Source organism: Pseudorasbora parva, chromosome 5, assembly GCF_024679245.1.
Source record: "Pseudorasbora parva isolate DD20220531a chromosome 5, ASM2467924v1, whole genome shotgun sequence".
NCBI lineage: Eukaryota > Metazoa > Chordata > Actinopteri > Cypriniformes > Gobionidae > Pseudorasbora > Pseudorasbora parva.
In genome coordinates this window covers 12,243,354-12,258,828 of record NC_090176.1, presented here as the reverse complement: position 1 = coordinate 12,258,828, position 15,475 = coordinate 12,243,354, and the positions used below count along the sequence as shown (strand labels likewise).

General features: G+C 36.3%; 1 long non-coding RNA gene across 1 annotated transcript; it reads right to left on the bottom strand.

Moving 5' to 3' along the window:
* Positions 1 to 6,031: 6,031 nt before the first annotated feature.
* LOC137075965 (uncharacterized) lies at positions 6,032 to 9,144 on the bottom strand. The gene is made up of 5 exons (XR_010905135.1): positions 8,855 to 9,144; positions 8,377 to 8,449; positions 7,941 to 8,035; positions 7,284 to 7,362; positions 6,032 to 7,021 (listed from the first exon to the last, which is right to left on the bottom strand). It is a non-coding gene; the product is annotated as an uncharacterized lncRNA (long non-coding RNA).
* Positions 9,145 to 15,475: the final 6,331 nt, after the last annotated feature.

Genomic DNA, 15,475 nt, shown 5'->3' with positions numbered 1-15,475 from the left:
ACTTGCCTCTTTGTGCTACAACCTTTCTTTAGCAAGAAAATGGTTACCACAGTAAAAATGTGTTAACCCAGAATGTCTACCTCCAACTGAGTCCTCAACCAAATACCACTGCCAAAGAGTTTACTCCCAGATCATGTTGTGGATTGAAAAGGAAGGTGATATGAACACATTGGATTGGGGATGGAAACTGGTTGACAACTGGTTCCTGCCAGTTATGACCAGTAAGACTGCTGCCCCTGAAAGCCTCCTACAGATAAATGAATTAGGCATTTATAAAGCACTCATATGTACTACTGCACTCCCAAAGCGCTTTACAGTCATCTCAACCACCACCAGTGGGCAGCTCCACTTGAATGATGTGATGGCAGCCACAGTACAACGGCGCCAATGTGCTCGCCACATACCAGTAATATGTAGAGGAGACAGGGTGATAGAGCCAATTCAGTGGATGGTTATTAGGAGTCCATTATTGGTAAGGGAGGGAATTTGGCCAGGACACCTGGGTTACACCCCTACTCCTTACGAGAAGTGCCAGTGAGATTTAATGACCACAAAGAGTCTGGACCTCAGTTTAATGTCTCATCCGAAGGACCCATCAATATACTGGGATGTTAGGACCCACACAGACCACATGGTGAGCACCCCCTGCTGGCCTCAGTAACACCTCTATCAGTTACCTAGTTTTCCCAGTTGGTCTCCTATCCAGGTACTGACCAGGCTCAACCCTGCTTAGCTTCAGTGGGAAACTAGTCTTTGGCTACAGGGTGATATGGCTGCTGGAAAATGATCCACTGTAATTGCACAGCTGTCTGCTGAACACAACGGTGGTGTTCCAGGGCATATGGACTACCATGCATGCCTACCACTGGATCATGTCAAGTTGGGAATTGTGAGAATCATTAATTCTTTATTGGAATCAAAAGAATGGTTATGAACCACATAAACCATCAACACTACGCAACAAAAACCCCAGTGTTAAATTAACACTCCACAGAGTTTGAGTCCACACCCAGGAGTGTTAAAAGTAACACTGAAACAGTGTTAAAGTTAGAGATAATTAAGTGATTAATTGAGTAATGATTGGCCATTAGTGATAAGCACCTGCTGTAACAACCAGAATCACTGAAGGGAAGAACCACCTTTTTAGGTCACCATTATGGTGATCAGTTAGCCTCACGTGGTCATACTCAATTCTAGTCAGAATATGAGTCTGAAACTGCTCCATTGGGCTATAATTATGGGGTGTGTTTCAACCGAACCTGGAAAGACATCAATTGGATAGACCTACAACCAATCAGAGCAACGAAGCTACGCATATTCAAATGTCAACATAGTTCAACCGCACTGTGTTGCCAAGTCCGCGTTTTTCCCCCCCGCGGGTTTTTTTCTATGTCTGCGGGTTGAAGCGACTATTATGTGATATATAGACCCATGAGTGTGAATTTTAGCAGGCAACCTTGCCAAAATAACACATTTTACCCCCCAAATGCCATTTTACCCCCGGATAACCCCCCAAGAAGCTATTGTTTAGGGCTAGTAGTTGGCGGGTTTTGTCATAAAAACTTGGCAATCATGTCTGCACGCGCGCTAGAATACACGATCTTTGCCGGTGTTGTAAAAAAATTAAAGAATTTAATGATACACAGAGTACTTACCCAACATGTCCGTCATCCTCTAAAGCCCGTCCTGATGATTTCATTGGTCCGAACAGTTTCTTTTCGGGGATAATTACTCCTCTATGGAGCAAGGCCAGACCGAACCTAAAAAATTTGTTGGGCGTGGCTGAGTTCGGCTGGCATACAGGCTAATGATCAGTGTTTGCTGTTGTTTTAGTTTTTAATATTAAATTGTGTCTGAGACAAACCAAGAGAAAATGTATCCAAACCAGGTGTTGTTGGGTATGCTGTGACATAAATATAATCAAAGACTGGGCTAAGAATAATTACAGTTAACTACATGTGATTATACCACTATCAAAATATAACGACACCTGAAGACATTTTCTATGTGCTTTCTTTACCACAAGAAGTTTGTTTTTCTAAACAAAATTAAAGCAGCCAGAAAAAAAAATTGTTTTAAAAGTAAAAGTCAAAAGCTCAACTAAAGCAAACACTAATCACCATAATGGTGACTCTTCCTTTCAGCAAATCTACTTGTTAACAGCAGGTGTTCATCACAAATTTTCAATCACCACTTAATCATTAAATTATCTCATTAACTTTAACACTGTGTCAACACACTTGAGTGAGGTGTTTCTGTGTAGGCAAAATTATATGAGAAAGGATAAATATGCATTTACTTAATGGGAATTGTAATTATTTTTTGCATAAATATGCTTGTAATTAATTGCCTTAATAAATAATTGTACTTGTAATCACTTAAGCCTAGTTCACACTGCCCGATTTTTGCCCCGATTTTGAGTCGCCGACAGGTTTTGCCAAATCGCCGACAAATGCCCGAGATCACAGGCAAATCGGTGCTCGTGCACGCGAGTGACAATCACGCAGTGTGAATAATCAAAGACGCGATCAGGGAGAATCGCCGACGAGTCGCCGACGCCGGTGAGATATTTGGCATGCTAAATATCTGGACCTGTCGGCGATTCAAACTCCTGCTGTGTGAACAGGGTTCTGACTGAAAATTACATCGGCGATGACCGACAGCCAATGAAAGAGTGAGATACAGGGCAGCAGGACGTTCAGGGAGGAGTTATAGAGCAGAATATCAGTATTTTAATAGATATATTTACAATTCTATCAAACAGAAACAAAGCCCAAACATTTGCACATCCAGCCACAGAAGCAGCACATTACAAAATTGTTTATTTACCTCAAACTGTCTTTGCAGAAAACAATCCTGGCTCCCTCTGTCTCCCTCTGTCTCTCCAACAATTTCTTCCGCCATAATCTTTTTTCTTTTTCTCTACAAATCAGCGCACATACAGTTTGAAGCAAACGTTGTGCAGTTTATCATTTTAAATAACAATTCAAAGTGTCGCGAGAGAACTCCGGTCTGACGCACGTGTGATCTCGCGTTGTTAACTCGGCACATCGCACGTGTGTCTGGGAAACGTAGTTTGCACCGGAGAGAGAGAGAGTTGTCGGCGATTCTTCCTCTTGTTCAGTCATGCAGTGTGAACTCCTCTGTCGTCAAACCATCGTGCAGTGTGAACACAGCAGTGACTGAATGATACCCCAGATAGTCATGCAGTGTGAATAGAGCAGTGACCCGACAAGTTTGAAAATCGTGCAGTCTGAACTAGGCTTTATCTATCATGCAGATATGCTAATTAGAATATTACATGGCCAAAACATATCAGGCACCAGTATTCCTGGTCTAGGAGGAATACAAATGACGAATTGTCATTTTAAGGACCTGACAGCCGCCATTTGTCTGATTATATAATTATCTAATCGAAAGCAGATATACATGGAGATAGGTCTGCAGCTGACACGGATTAAGAAAACACTTGTTTATTAAGTTTACCTCTTAATTTTTTTTAAATTTACTATATTTAATTAGTAATTATAGCTCTTTACATTAAATTAGTTGAGTTAACAATTAGTTAATTAACTAATAACATAATAAAACAAAGATTAAATGAAGATGCTAACTGTATATTTATATATAAGCATTGCTTGTTCCACCACAAAGGACTGTTTTTGAGGTGACTCCCTTATGCGAGCTTTACTGTATCTTGAAGATTGTTGTCTACTGTTATAAAGATGATTGAAAAAAGCACAATACTGTAAAACATAATCAACTGTTTTGTCAGATGTTCTGCGTTTTGACTACTTTTTGAATTTTGTATAATTATATTTCTAGGTAATGAAGATTAATAAAATAATAAAACATATACATGAGAAACACAGACTTGGAAGTGCTCTTGTTCAGAAAAGTAAACTGCGAATTGGTTTTAGCCGATTGTAATGTATTTAGTTCAGTGTGTAACACATTTAAGCGGTGATGGTGTTAGTGATTTACCTCAGATATGAGCGAGAGTGAGCTTCAGTGCATCGTGCTCGGACTGCAGAGAATGCTCGATCTAATAGAGTCTAATAGGGCTTGGGCCCCGCGGTGCATTCTGTGACATGGAAGAGGAGAAGAAGCAGAGTTAGGAGAAAGATAAAGTAAAGAAAGAAAAAGTGGGTATTATCTGGAACATATGGCCCAGATATGGCATTGCTGATCAGATATTGGCCAGAATGTGACAATATTTGTTTTGTCATAACTTTTGCCAGGAAATGTTGTCTTGGTTCACAACTCATTTTGAGGTATATGGCCCAGATAACAATGGACACATAAGGGCCATATGTTTTTGAGCTATGGCACAGTGAGAAAGGCTGATTTGTGGTAAACCTTTGGATTATATATGGAAAAACACAGGAAACCTGAAATCAAGCGCAGCTGACATCCGAGGTTTCACATCTCAGGTGGTTACATCTCATTAGTGGAATGAATCTGACTGATACAGCACCATTTTGTCATCTGCTCTCATGAGTTTTCCGTCACGCATATCTTCGGGTAAGTGAAGTTTTGGCATTTTAAAGTCTTTTTGAGGTTATTTTGTGCAGAATTATGTAATTGTTTCGAATTAGACTTAATCCCATGTGTAATGCAGCACACTATTGTCACCGAACGAGTCGTTGATGATTTAAAACTGTGGACTAGTTTTCTTGCATGCGTCCGTTTTTAACGCGCCTCAACTATCGTACAGTCAGACATTTATGACAGTTTTGATCTTACAGTGTGACATGGCTTACAGCACTGATTATGTTTGTACAGCCTGACAAGGAACGATCGTGAAGGACTATTATAAATCTGAGAGTGTGCACCCGGTGATGCATTACATTGATTAAAATAAAAAGTGACAATAAATTATGACAGAATTATATTTTTGGTTGAACTATCCCTTTAGTGTAACATTCATTTTAATCATAATTTTGCAGACCTAGCTTCCAGGTTGTATTGCTGTTAACATTATTTAAATGTAACTTTTTATTGCAGGTGCATTAGAAACAATGGCACTCCCAGCAATACACTTCCATGAACAGGCTTCAATCGCGAAAAAGACACAGGACAACGACCATGTTTTTTTAGAGGTATGTGGCCTACAAAAATATAATTATAAAATTCATCTCAATTTTAATTTAGTGTTTTTATTCATCTATATGTTTTACAACTTGTGTGCACACCGCAAGCGTGAGCAGCGCGTGAGCTGCACTTCAGCGTAACTACACCGTGACTGCAGCTTCAGACGCGCGAGAGTATTCACACTGGAAGCGTTGGTGCAGCGTCACAGCAGCGGCTCCCACAATGATAGAGCCTATACCTGTCTGAGTATTAAATACTAAACTAAAATAAATTATTATATTTTCTGCCTAGTTTACTTTACTTTTTATAATACTTTCACCCAAACTGAATAATTAAAACAAGTTTAAATGGGTAAATCTTCTACAGATGATTTTTATTCTTCGTTTTCTTTTTCTGCATTTTGAGCGCTTTTGTGATATTATATTTATTTTGTCCATCAAAAGTGTGCTTTCGCTTTGCACCGTGACTGCAGCTGCAGACCGAGAGCCTTTACCTGTCTGAGTATTAAATACTAAACTAAACGAAAGTTTGTTATATTTTCTGGCTAGTTTACTTTATTTTTTATAATCATAACCATACCCACCCAGCAAAAACTCGTTGAAAAGACGTCGAAAAGACGACATTGCCAGACGTTTAAACAACGTTAAAATTTGGTTGAAAAGTGAAAGGTGAAAAGACGTCTTTTTCAGGTCGTTGAAAAGACGTCTATACAAGGACGTCCCACTTGCGTCTAAATCTGGTTGTAAAGTGAAAGTTGAAAAGACGTCTTTTTCAGGCCTAATTTCAACCGCATATTAACGGTTGAAATTAGGCCTGAAAAAGACGATTATATAATATTTTAATTAATGTCAAAATAAGACAATACACAAGAGTACACAAACTATGTGTTTATTGACACATCAAAAACAATTTTCATCAAACAGTGTAAAAACAATAATTGTGTGAACTATTATTACAAAAAATAACTTTTCTATATGTAAAATCTAATGTATAACTGTTATCAAAGCTGAACTCTTCAGTGTCACATGATCCTTCAAAAATCATTCTTGATTTGATGCCTTAAGAATCATTTATGATTAGTATCAATGCTGAAAACAGTTGTGCTTCTGCATATTTTTGTGGAAACCATGATAGTTTTTCAGCATTCTTTAAATAAAACTTTCAAAAGAGCAGCATTTATACACACACACACACAGTTTAAGCATTTACTGTAACTTTTGATCAAATTAATCCATCTTCTCTGAATTTTTTTTTTCAAAATATTAAAACTTTATAAAACAGAACAATGACCAATTATAAACACAAAGAACTCATTAAAGATTGTTCACTCAACAATTAAGATTGTCATTAATTACCCCCGTGTAGCTCCAAACCCGTAAGACTTTTGTGCAGAACACAAATGAAGTTTTAGCAGATGCCTTCTGTGCACAAAAAAACAAAACATTTTTGTTCACAAATGATGTATCTCCGAAGCATGTTCACAAGCATGCCTCAAGCCAACACAACACGGATGCATTGTGGTGCTCTCATGAACATGCATCGGATATATATATTTTGTGAAAAAATATGCTGATTATTTTTGCACACACAAAGCATTCACGTTGCTTCATAAAATCGAGGTTAAACCAATGAAGGCATGTGGGTTACTTTGATGTCTTTACTACCTTTCTGGGATAAACTGTGAAATGGAAGGACAGAAATCTCTCAGATTTAATTAAAAAGAAGATGAATAAAATTCTCACAGTTTGGAACAGCATAAAGGTGGGTGATGAAATGTTTTGGTTAAATGTTATACATTAGGTAAATCAGTCAATATATCAATAAACCGCTTGTTCTTCTGCTCCTTCCACCATCCCAATCCGGATTATTGAACCACGACAGAAGCTTCCACTTTGAATACTTTAGCCTGGCTGTTTTTCTCCAGCATCTGAAGAGAGAAAGAAAACAATAACCCAAATGTAAATGTTAACACAAAACAAAACAATGGTTGTCTGTTAGTTTCCACCTGAGGGCACAAAAGACTGAACATGATTAATAGCATGAGAATAATTTACTAAAATTTTCAACACAGTTTTGTTACTTTCTCTACATTGCAAATGTTGTACAATTAAAATAACTATGCAAGTACTACAAAAAAGTAAACTACTGAAAAGGATGGTACACTGGAAATATGGTCATCTTGTACTCACCCTCATGTCATCATCAAAAATTGAAACTGGGAACCTGCACACACTGTAAAAAGATGCAGTGGCCTTTGGTTTTATTTAGCTGTACAAATAAAAGAGAAACAAGATGACAACATCACTGATTATTCCAAAATATTTCATATTTCTGTGCAAATTAAAGTGTACTCATTCTTCATCAGTGATTATTGACTAATTAGTATGTGAGGGGTTCTCAACTCTTGACCCTCAAGGTCCAGTGTCATAAAGGATACGTCTCAATCAGCTTCATAGTTTCCTAGGTTGTGAATTAGTATATTGTGTTTATGAATTCGGGCACTGGTAAGAACAGTGGCTCACTACAGATCGTTGACTATATATACACACTACTGATATTAATGAACAAGATAGATAGATAGATAGATAGATAGATAGATAGATAGATAGATAGATAGATAGATAGATAGATACATAGATAGATAGATAGATATTAATATACATATATACATAGATATTAATGATGTATTTCTAATGCTATTTACAGTACATAATAATAAATACTGTTACATAAAAACCTTCCCTTTATTCAAAGAGATAGGAGCTGCTCTTGCATACCCGAGAAGCGTTTTAAAGATGACCACTGTGCGAAAGGACTTGTCTTAAAGGGACTTTGGTATAACTTACCAGTCATATGGAACATAATGTCTAGAGATGTTCTTCGACAGGAGTATGCTCCAACTCTAGTGCACGGCCATCAGCAAGGAAGAATCTACGAACATCTGTCACAGAGACAAAAATATTTAGTAGCCTATTCAATGTAAGGTTTATTTATAAATAAATTATAGCAGCACAAACGCAGAATAGAAAAAGTAATTTACAGATATAAAAAAAAAAAAAAAATAGAATTAAAATTTTTTGGTTTACTTATTTAAAAATACTAACACAGTGTCACTTATGTTTGTACATTAAAGCCTTTTTTTTTAAATAACTATATATATATTTGCAAAAGAAATTTACAGATGCATGGTGATATAGATGAAATATGATGTATATTCATATTTGATATAACGTTATATTGTGAAAAAATGCATATGAAGTTCAAAGTGCTTTCTCAGATCACCTGTTTCCTTCTGTCTGTACTTCCCATTGGAAATTATAAAATATATGCGGTAGGTAGAGGGTTTTTTCTTCTTCTGGAATCACAGAACAAATTGTATCAGTATTAGTGTACAACGTAAGATCATAACGTGTATGAAATCAGCTCATTTTCATGCTGTTTAAATGACGTCACCGATTAACCGTACAGTTCATATTTTAGGTTAAATTAATTAGCTTACTTCCAAACAAAACTATCAAAATATCTCATCTACACACAAGATGTGATTTTAAAAGCCCCAACTTCCATTAACAAGAGCTTTAACCTGCCTGTAGTTAACGTTAGCCTAACGGTTAAGATGCTAACGGACTTTTTCCAAAGATACTAACGTTAACTTAAACCATTTCTATAACGTAATATTCAACGGAAGCGTGTCATACACATGAAAAGTGTAAGGAACATTTGTATGTACTATTTGTGTAATTGTAGGCACTAAACTTACCTGAAATTATGCAAACAACAATGAGAGACGGAGTTTTGCTGCTTGTCAGTTGAGTTGCGTAGCTCCGTTTCTATGGTAACGCCCTCTGCTCCAGTTCAAATGTGACGCGAATGTTCAGCGCGCGCGCCCATTAAAACACGCAAAAGTCACGAAGCATTTACATAAATGCATAAATGTCGAATTAATAAAGTTAATAATTTGATAACCAGATAAAATGTCCTGAAACTTGATACATTATTAAGTGGATAGCAGGCCTAATTCTAGCATCAACCTGTAAATGGAAAGAGAATAAAGCTGTATTGAGAATGAAAAACGATCAGTTTATAATATGTCAGTTTATAATATAGCTAATATAATATAGCTTTTGAAATGTATAGGCTACGTGTAGAAATAAAATAGCAAAAATGCTGATTAAAATCTATACATAAGACATAGCCTACAGCCTACTGTTGCAGATGTAGCCTAGTAGAACAACTTTTATGTATTTTTTAATTATATATTTTGAAATGGATTTCAATATATTTAACAGTGCACTTCAAATATAACCTATGTGAATAAATTACGGGTGCAATTAAAATTAATTTATTAATAGGCTATAAGTGTGGTTTATTGCAGTCTAAACTGATATGTAGGCTAATATGTTTTTATGGATGCATTATATTAAAGGCTGAATGTAGTGATTGTTAACAAAAGTTCAGAAATAGATGTAGCCTATAATATACAACAGTCTATTTTTTCACTTGCTTTAGTAGACTGATTAATTATGTTTATGGCTATGTGGTCGAAACAGACGCGCATTTACTTGGGCTAAATTTGGACCAAACAGAGCCCAGTGTTCAACGTCTTTTTTTGGGCTAAATTTGGACCAAATCAGACGGACCAAACCGAGCCCAATTTTCAACGTCTTTTTTTTTGGCTAAATTTGGACCAAATAAGACGGACCAAACAGAGCCCAATGTGCAACGTCTTTTTTGGGGCTAAATTTGGACCAAATCAGACGGACCAAACAGAGCCCAATTTTCAACGTCTTTTTTGGGCTAAATTTGGACCAACTCCGACGGACCAAACAGAGCCCAATTTTCAACGTCTTTTTTTGGGCTAAATTTGGACCAACTCCGACGGACCAAACAGAGCCCAGTTTTCAACGTCTTTTTTTGGGCCAAATGAAGGCCATGACGGGCCGACTTGAATTAGCCCAAAAAACAACGTCTAAAAGACGTCTGGTGCTGGGTGGGTACTTTCACCCAAACTCAATAATCAAAACAAGTTTAAATTGCTAAAATCTTCCACAGATATTTTTATTCTTCGTTTTCTTCTCTGACATACTCCAGTTATTGTTCAAATACACTACACGTGCTTCCTGTGTGCATTTTAGGCACTTTTTGCGTGAAATCACATTTATTTTGTCCTTTAAAAGTGTGCTTTCACTTTAATTGAGCGTCAGAAGCGTCAGCAGCGCAGCAAAAATAGGCTTGCAGCCGAAACCCCCGCTTCACTGCTGCTCACGCGACGCTCCTGCTTGACGCTCACGTGCTGCTCCTGCTCCCGGTGTGAATGCACTCATTGATTAACATGGGCGCCGAAAAAAATACGCGCTGCTCACGCGCCGCTCACGCTTGCGGTGTGAAACGGCCGTTAGAGTGAACTGCAATGTTAATAATAGTCACATGAGCGCCCTCGTAAGTGACACAACCAATGGCCAGGGTAATCTTAATACATTGAGTTTCAGTTTGTTTTTCACCAAACCATATCATATTTGTAATCTTTTTTTTTTTTCTTAAGATTGGCATATACACTATGAATTGTGTCTAAATTCTGACTCGTGCAACTCTTTTTTTTTTTTTTTTTGAAACGGTGCTGCGCATGCATTCATTGACTTGTGAGTCGATCCTATTTGATTCATTTAAATTTTGAGACCATATAGGATCGACTCACAAGTCAATGAATGCGCGGCGCGGATCCACAAACGTATCTTACTCGTTGCACACAGATGAATCATTTTTAATCATCCTATATTTGTCCAGTGTATAAACGAGAGGCGATCGGAAGGTTAGATGAATTTCTGGCTTGTCAGTAATTGTGTTCGCCACTCGTGAGAGTACCTCACAGCTGAAGCAGAACTAGAACTGATTGACCTGTTAGCGCTGTGAGGGGAAATACAATCAGCTCGTAGATCTGCTTCAGCTGTACGATATCATCACGAGAGCAGATCACAATGACATCATTACAGTTTAATCTTTAATGCAGCAAGAAAAAAAGAAAAGAGTGAGATCTTTAAGTTATGTAGGCAGCTATATCAAACTACAGAAATTTAGTAAACAGTTGTGCCTCCAGTTCGTGTTGTAAATGGAAAAAAAATCTCTTCCAAACCACCATGTAGCCTATACAGCTCCTCTTTTATTTTCTTAATTTAGCTATTTGGTCATTCATTTACTTGTTTCTTTTTCACACTTTATTTATTTACTATTAAATACAATAATATTATTAGATAAAACACCGGATATATTCACTTTGCTTTTTCATTCATTGTGTGTCTGCAGGTCCTTTAAAGTCTATACTAAAATGCATTAATAGTCCTGAATTTAATGTTACCGTTTTAACTGGGATATCAAGATTTTGATAATTTCATTTTGTAGTAGGCTATATTTGTAATGTATAATTAATCACATTTCCAAATATTTACTAACTTCTTGTTGTTTTAGATGCCGTGAATGCTGATAAAAGGAGGCATCAGAGTTTATCTTTGCTGGGACGGTGCAGAACTGGCTCCATTACAACCTGAAAGGCTTCGGGGCATTGCTCATGGTGGAAACCCCTGAGTTTGGAGTATTATTCTTTCTTCTACGTTCTTTCTTTCAGTAGTACTGTGTCATTTCTGTATTTATTGGCAAGTTTACATTTGTATTTACATCCATTCTGCAGATGCACGTTGTCATGTTTTTCCAGGCTCTTCTCATTTGTGTCATAAATTCAGATGTAATTGTTTTAAGTCAATGTGAGATTTCCTGTTGTAACTGTGGGGGCATAAATAAAGACATTTGCATGTAAACTGAAGGATGTTGTTAACTTTGAGTGACTTTTTGATGCAAAATCATATCGACTGCAGCCACACATGGTCTCTGATTAAAATGAATAAAATAAAGAGACAAATTTACTGGCATAGAATCCTGCTGTACATAAAGCAAGATTGATCTATTTTTCATCGTTGAATTAACATTATTTCCCGGTGCAAACCTGATGAAAAATCAATGTTATATTTCAATATTGATTCAATGATATTTTGATTGATGCATTAACATTGATTCAACATTGATTCACTTAAATAAGTGGTTTAATTTTAGTTTTAAATTAAAACTATTAATTTTAAGCCCATCTTGATCTATTTTTCATCGTTGAAATAACATTATTTCAGGGTGCAAACCTGATGAAAAATCAACATTCTCAACATTGATATCTCAACATTGATTCAATGATATTTTAGTTGATGCATTAACATCAGAGGTGGAAAGAGTAACAAAATATTCTACTCAAGTAAAAGTACTGTTACTTCAATGAAATTTTACTTAAGTACAAGTAAAATTACTGGTCTAAAAATTTACTCAAGTAAAAGTAAAAAGTAGCTCATTTAAAATGTACTCAGAGTAAAAGTTACTTAGTTACTTTTTTAACAGTGGGGGTGGGGGACTCTCCCCTGTAGGGTTGTGATAGAATGAGATTTTCACGATATGACAACTATCTCAGAAAACATCAATTAAACATTTACTGTACCTATTATTAAATGATGGTTATTATCACTTGTTAAAATGATGTTAAATGAATGAAGAAGATTGGTCTTTTTTTATTTGGTTGAACAAATGCTTTATTATAACAAACTTAAAACCATTTGTTTATCAAAATTTCAATAAAACATGTCTAATAAACTAAATTCAATAAATTATTATGAATTAGATTAACAACTTATTTTTATCATTAATTCGTAAAAATGTTTAAGAATAATAGAGTCCATATGTAGTAGACGGAGCAGCTCATTCACAGAGAGAGAACAAGCAGATCATATATTCATATAGACCCTTTTACAGCCCACGTGATCAAAGAGTTGCGCGCGCATTTTGGCAACGGAAGTGGTGTTGTTCCCTAGTGGTTCTAACGTTTGAGCAACTCCGAAAGTTTATCAAAACGGTTTCCCAGCATCAAAATGTATTCCCAGCATCTGGCTGTTGCGTTTTTGGTTGCACTAATCGCTATTCCACCAATGGGCTTAAGTTTTATAGAATTCTGACAGGATCACGGCCGTTTCAGAAGAACCGGCGGTAGGCAGGCGATTAAATGCATTGATTGGAACGAAGACATAAAAATGCTCGCATAAAAAAAATCATTTGTAAAACATTTACTGCACTTGAAACTTAATTATTTATAATAAACCTCCCAACATTGGCTGCCACTGGTGTGTATAATGTACCCCCACCCCCAGATTATCATATCAATAATCACAGTACTTATCAATTTCATTTGTAATGATTTTATTAATAGTTTAATTGCAAAATAACCATCTGAGAAATGTATGCAAGCAACATAGTTGCTATAAAAGTACTAACGTTATAGCATTACAAAATTAAACTTTAAACAGATGTGTCGACACGAATCAATAACATAAAATTTAAGGAAAATGATAAATGTATGTCTGTGTGAAGGATAAGAATAAATGTAGAAAATTGTATTGGACAACTTACATGCCCACAGACAACGTATTCATAAGCATCCAGTGATTTATATGCTTGTCTCGGGTGTACACGCTCGGTTTCTCAACTAAATACGTATATATCCGACCACTAAGTTATATCTGGCCATCTGCTAACGTCTTCTATCCACTCCACTATAGAACACGGATCTGGTAGCCGAATACCATTTGATAAAGTCAACTTTTTAAAATAACTTTCTCGGTTTGTGTTGCTTAATCCGCTCACGTAGCTTGACATGCTGCTGATTCTTGCCACAGTTTGTTGCCAAAATGCGCGCGCATACGTTGCTACGTCATCATTGTATACAAACAGTAAAACCCAGATAGCACATGTACGTCGCGGAGACGTCTGTGAAAGGCCGTAGCGTCTGATTAAGATCGCATTCCATTTCTATAGTTCGACTGTTTTTCGTTTTTAAATGAGTCGTCTTCCCTACCTCTAAATGACGTCTATACGACTAACCTAAAACATTCGAAATCCAGTGCTGCGCACCGCGCGCGTCACCGCCGGTGGAGCAGAGCAAGCAAGCAGAGCTCAGTAATAAAAGAAAAAAAATATATATATATATGTAGTGAAAATACCAATTTATATCACAATGCATACACTCCATGACATAATATATTTACATTTAACTCGTGCAAGCATTGAATTAAAACCATATTCTGTTGAAATTGCGTTTCCCCCCAAATACGTGTAAAAACGTCATGCCCATATTTTTTTTATTTTGCGTCCACTGCTTTCATTTGTCTTACTATATTAATGATTACGAGGGCACCTTCACTTAAATTGCGTTTTGTGTAAGATAATAGAATACATCAGAAAGGCACTCGGGATGAGCATTGTGCACATGGACTTTTTAATAATGCTATAAATAATTAGCAAAGGATACTTTAGGCCCTTAGGTTTAGGTTATATAAATTAACAAGCATGGGAACGCTTTTCTGTAACCCATCATTCACAACAGCCTTATTTGATACCTCTAATAGGGGGGAAAACGTGTGAATGTATATTAATATATATTTATTCCACATTTGAGGTGTCTCTCCTTTCATGCCAACTGCTATTTCACCTGATTAGTTATAGGTGTGGTTTACATTTTTTGTCATATTTTGCAGAGCATAATAAATTACTCTTTAACTTACCATGCTTGACTGCTGCTTACAATACCAAGTGTAATATTACAAGCTTTGTGATTGGAGTAACAGTTCAGTTTATACCATGGTCTATAAGGGCTGATTCACAGCTATGTTCAATACACTCCTAGCTATTTTTTCCCATCTTTTTCCAAATAACTATGTTTACGAACTCCAATGAGCAAGTCAAAGATGACACTGGCAAAGAAAATCCTTGTAGATGTTCAGGAAGAAGCCTTTGGAGAAAAACACTACACATACTCAGTTGATTCATATTGGTCCACAGCATTAAAGTTAATAACTTGTAAATTTATAAAAACTTGTTCAATGGATATATCCAAAATATATCAGAGCTATGATGTTGATCACCAGCGCATCATATCAGGGTTGAGGAGTTTACATTACACTTTAACCCAGTTTCACAGATTATAACTGAAAGTAGTTTGCACTGACATATCTTAAAATATGCCAGTGCCATTGTTTCTTCTCAAGATTCAAAGCAGTAATTTTGTTTAGGGGGAAATCATGAGGCTGATAGTCTGAGTATATTTTCTTTCTAAGAGCAAATAAGAAAATGATTAAGGCACAGTAAAGCTACTTCAGTATCCTAATGGATCAAGGGCCCAATCCTGTTCTGTGAAACCGGGCCTACACTTCTAGTGAAGGAGAAGAACATTGAGCCAGTAATAAACTTTAAATAATAAAATATTTAAATACTTTAAAAGGACACTTGATGTTGTTCATAGCAA